This window comes from Peromyscus eremicus, chromosome X, assembly GCF_949786415.1.
Source record: "Peromyscus eremicus chromosome X, PerEre_H2_v1, whole genome shotgun sequence".
NCBI lineage: Eukaryota > Metazoa > Chordata > Mammalia > Rodentia > Cricetidae > Peromyscus > Peromyscus eremicus.
In genome coordinates, this window is record NC_081439.1 from 28,121,367 (window position 1) to 28,126,912 (window position 5,546).

A 5,546-nucleotide genomic window follows, 5' to 3' on the forward strand; every position below is an offset into this window, starting at 1 on the left:
ATCTTCGTCAAATATTAAGTGACTGAAGTTATTATGTACAAATGTTTTGGTCTCTGATTTTGTTCCATTGGTTTTCGCACCAATACCGTATTGTTTTTATTGACATGGCTCTGCAATATATCTTAAGATCTAAACTGCTAGTCCATCCATGGTAATTCCTCCAGCATTGTACTTTTACTTAAAATCGTTTTGGCTGTTTGGGGTCATTTTTGGTTCCATATAAATTTTAGGATAATTTTTTTCTGTAAAGAATAAAAGGGAGATTTTGGCCGGGCGGTGGTGGCACACACCTTTAATCCCAGCCCTCGGGAGGCAGAGGCAGGCGGATCTTTGTGAGTTCAAGGCCAGTCTGGGCTACAGAGTGAGTTCCAGGAAAGGCGCAAAGCTATACAGAGAAACCCTGTCTCGAAAAACCAAAAAAAAAAAAAAAAAAAAAAAAAAAAAGATTTTGATGGAGATTGCACTGAATCTGAAAATAGATTCTTATAGAGTGCCTCATTTTCCAGATTAATTCTACCCATCCATAAGCATGGGATATCTTTCCATTTTCTAGTGTATTTCTTTATCTCTTTCTTCAGAAGTTTAAAGTTTTCATTGGAGAGGTCCTTCACTTCCTTGGTTAGGAATCTAGGACCTAGATATTTTCTTTGAGGCTATTGTGAATGGGAGTTTGTCCATGATCTCTTTCTCTGCATGTTTGTTATTGGTGTATAGAAAAGTTATTGATTCATGCAAATTGATCCTGTGCCTCGCCACTTGGCTGAAATTGTTGATCATTTCTAGAAGTTTCGGGGATCTCTATTGTATAATATCATGTCATCTTCAAATAAGGATAGTTTAACTTCATCTTTTACCCATTTGTATCCTTTTAATTTCCTTCTCTTGTCTTACTGCTCCAGCTAGTACATCAAGCACAATATTGAAAAGGAGTGGGGATGGTGGTCATCCCTGTCTCATTCATCACATCACAATGGGATTGTTTCATGTTTTTCTCTAGTTAGGATGATACTGGCTGTGATGTTGATGTTGAAGTATGTTTCTTCTATTCCTTTATTATCTAGGACTCTTCTTATGAAGGCATGTTGGATTTTATCAATAGCTTTTTCTGCATCATTGAGATGGTCATGTGGTTTATATCTTTAAGTCCATTTATGTGGTTTATTGCATTTATTGACTTTCAAATGTTGAACCATCCCTGCATTTCAGGGATAAAGCCAACTTGGTCATGGTAGATAACCTTTTTGATGTAAGTCTGTATTATGTTTACAAGCATTTTATTGAGTATTTTTGAGTCTCTATCCATCAGAAATATTGGCCTGTAATTTTTTTCTGGTTGTTGTTATGTATTTTCCTGATTTTGGTATTAGCATGATACTGGTTTCATAGGAGGAGTTTGGGAACGCTTCCTCCAATTCTATTTTTTAAAATAGTTTTAAAAGGATTGGCTGTAGATCTTATTTGAATGTCTGGTAGAATTCTGCTGTGAATCCATCTGGCCCATCTGGCACTGGGCTTTTTTTTAGTTGGAAGGTTTTTTATTACTATTTCAATCTCCTCATTTGTTATGGGTCTGTTTAAATTGTTGACTTCTTCTTGGTTTAATTTTCATGGTTTGGCTAAATCTAGAAATTAATCTTTTTTTAAAAAAAAGTTTTCCAGTGTAATGAAGTACAGGTTTTTAAAGTATCTTCTTATAATATTCTCAATTTCTTTGGGGTCATTTCTGATTCAACTAATTTGGGTTTTTTCTTCTTTTGGTTAGTTGAGCAAAGAGTCTGTCAATCTTGTTTATCACCTCAAAGAATCAGCTCTTAGATTTGTTGATATATTGTACTATTTTCTTTCTTCCTATTTCACTAATTTTGGCTCTTATTTGTATTATTTCTTGCCATCTATTAGGCTTGGATTTGTTTTGTTCTTGTTTTTCCGACTTTTGGAGTTGCATCATTAAGTCATTTATCTGTGCTTTTTGTGATTTTTAATGCAGACACTTAGAACTCTAAGTTTTTCTCATAGGACTGCTTTCAATGTTTTCCGGAGGGTTTGTTGTGTTGTGTTTTCATTTTCGTTTAGTTCTAGGACATTTTTTAAAATTTCTTTCTTGATTTCTTCTTTGACTCATTCATTCATCATTCAATAATGAGTTGTTTAATATTCATGAGTTTATATTTAGTAGAGGTTTGTTTGCTGTCAATTTTGAATTGTATTGCTTTGTGGTCAAAAAGGGTATGAGGAGTTATTTCAATGTTTTTGTATTTGTAAAGTTTTGTTTTGTGTCCCAGGATATAGTATATTTTAGGTAAGTTTCTGTGTGCTGCTGAGTAGAATGTTTATTCTTTTGTGTTTGTATTCTATAGATAACTGTTAAGTCCATTTGATGTATGATGCCAATTGATTCTGATGTTTCTCTGTTTATTTTTTGTCCAGAAGACCTGTCTATTGGAGAAAGTGGGGTGTTGAAATCACCTAGTATTAATCGGTTCATGTTATTCTGTGTATTTAAATCCAGTAGTACATTTTTAATGAAATTTGATACACCAAAGTTTGGTGCATAAATGTCTAGAAGAGTAATGTCTTTTTGGTTAGCTGTTCCCTTGATTAGAATGCAGTGTCCCTTTTTTATGTCTTCTGATTAGTTTTAGTTTGAAGTCTATTTAGTTAAACATTAGAATAGTGATGCCTCCTTGCTTTCTGGTCCCATTTTATTGAATACTTCTGTCCATCCTTTTACTCAAAGGTGGTGCCTATTTTTAATGCTAAGATGTGTTTTATGTAGACAACAGACAGATGGGTTTTGTTTCTTGATCTATTCAGTCATCCTGTGTCTTTTGATTAGGAATTGAACCTTTTCCTGACCCAGACCTCCAGCAGAAAGCCCTCTGCTCCACCAGAGACCATACCCAAGACTCCCACCACCCCCTAACCCACTCACAGACTACCATCACTACTCCAGAACCCGCCTAGCCTAACCCCAACAGCCCCTCCTCTCCTCATCACCTTATCCCAGCCCATACCTCCATTGGAAGACCCCTGCTCCACCAGAGGCCACACCAGCACCCAGCACCCCAAAGGATCACTGGTTAGATGAGAGATCATGCTGGCTACCAGAATTCCAGCCCCCAACTCAGGTGGAAACCCCTGCTTGATCAGAGGCCACCCTAGCACCACAAGTCTAGGCTCCAACTCAGGTGGAGACCCTCTACTCAACCACAGGCCAATATGATCAGAAGACCAGAGCAGAAACAGAAACCAAGGAACAAAACCACCCATTCAACAAAGACAAACTCAAAGATTGGCACCTAGTCTTATAATCACCCCAAACCCAGATGCCTAGATGCCAGTGTAAGAACACAATCAACAAGAGCCAGGGCAATATGTCACCATCAGAGCCCAGCCATACTACTACAGTAAGCCCTGAATATTCCAACACAACTGAAACAGAAGAATGTGACCTTAAAGCCAACCTTATAAAGATGATAGAGATCCATAAAGAGGAAATGAATAAATCCCCTAAAGAAAGCCAAGAAAAAGCAAACAGTTGGAGGAAATGGATAAAACTGTTCAAGACCTGAAAATAGAAATAGAAGAAGCAATAAAGAAAACACAAACTGAGGAGTTCTGAAAATGGAAAATCTGGGTAAGCAAACAGAAACTACAGATGCAAACATCACCAACCAAATACAAGAGATGGAAGAGAGAATCTCAGGTGTTGAAGATATTATAGAAGAAATAGATATATCTGTTAAAGAAAATGTTAATCTAAAAAATCCCTGACACAAAATATTCAGGAAATCTGGGACACCATGAAAAGACCAAACCTAAGAATAATAGGAACAGAAGAAGGAGAAGAATCCCGGATCAAAGGCCAAAAAATATTTTTAACAAAATTATAGAAGAAAATTTTCCTGTAAAAGAAGATGAGGAAGGATTGTAGGAGCCAGTGGGGTCAAGGACACCACTGAATATGGCCACAGAATACGACCCACAGAATCAACTAAGTAGGGCTCATAGGGGCTCACAGAGACTGAACTGACAATCAGGGAGCCTGTATGGGTCTGACCTAGGTCCTCTGCATATATAATATGGTTGTGTAACTTGGTGTTCTTGTGGGACTCCTAACAGTGGGAACAGGGGCTGTCTTTGACACTTTTGCTTGTTCTTGGGATTCTTTTCCTCCTACTGGTTTGCCTTGTTCAACCTTAATATGAGGAGATGTTCCTAGTCTTATTATAACTTGATATGCCATGTTTGGTTGATATCTCTGGGAGGCCTGACCTTTTCTGAATGGAAAGAGGAGGAGTGGAGCTGAGGGAGAGGGGATTTGGGGGAGAGGAACTGGGAGGACAGGAGGGAGGGGAAACTGTGGTTGGGATGTAATATACGAGAAAAGAATAAACAAAAAAGAAAGAATTGGATTCATTAATATTTAAAGTTATTGTTGAAATGTGTGTGTTAATTATGGTCATCGTGTTGTAGATTTTTGATGGTGTTGTTTGTATTCTCTGTGGTACTTTGTGTTTTAGTAGTTATGGCTTCATATTTCTTCTCAGTCTCCTTGCTATACTCATTTCTTCATCCTGATATATTGCTTCCTGTATTTTCTTTAGGTTTTGCTTGTTGGCTATAAACAATTTGAAACTGTTTGTATCTTGGAAAGTTTTTCTTTCTCTTTAAACTATGGTGGACAGTTTTTCTGGTATGTTAGTCTAGGTTGGTCTTTTAGAACTTGAGATGCATCACTCCAGGCTTTTCTGGCTTTCAAAGTTTATGTTGAGAAATCAGCTGTTAGTCTCATGGGTTCTCCTTTATATGTGACTTGTGTTTGTTCGTCTCTTCTTGTAGTTTTTGATATACTTTCTTTGTTTTGTATGCTTAGAGTTTTAACTATGATATGCTGTAGGGACTTCTTTTCTGGTCCTGTCTGTTTTGTGTTCTGTGTGCTTTTTGAACTGAATAGCTCTATCTTTCTTTAGTTTGGGGAAGTCTTCCATGATCTTGTTAAAGATCTGGTCTATGCCATTTTTGACTTGGGATTCTTCTCCCTCATGTATGCCTATAATTCAAAGGTTTTGACTTTTACGGTTTTTTTTTCTGTTTGTTTTTGATTTTTCCATGTTCCTTGTTTATTTGGCCTAGATCCTTTTACTTATTTGGTCTAGAGTCCTGATACTTTATTTTCTGTTTGATTCATTCTACTTGTGAGGCTTTCTTTTGAGTTTTCTAATTATTGGATTCCATCTTCAATTCCATCTTCATTTCTGCTTGAGTCATCTTTAATGTTCCTATCTTTATTTCAAGTCCTGGATTGTCTTTATCATATGTATGAGCCTTGTGCTTGTGTTTTCTTAGGCATTGATCAGGCATTTATTCTTATTAAGTTCTTTTCCCTTAATTCCATCAAGCTTTTTCTTTGTCTTCTTTAAACTCCTTGAATTTTTTGATGATGTTTGTGATTGTTCTTTTAAATTCCATGTCCTGGGGTTCATCTAGGTAATGCTCCTTGACAAACACTTCTAGAGGACTGGTAGATTTTGGGTGGGAAATAC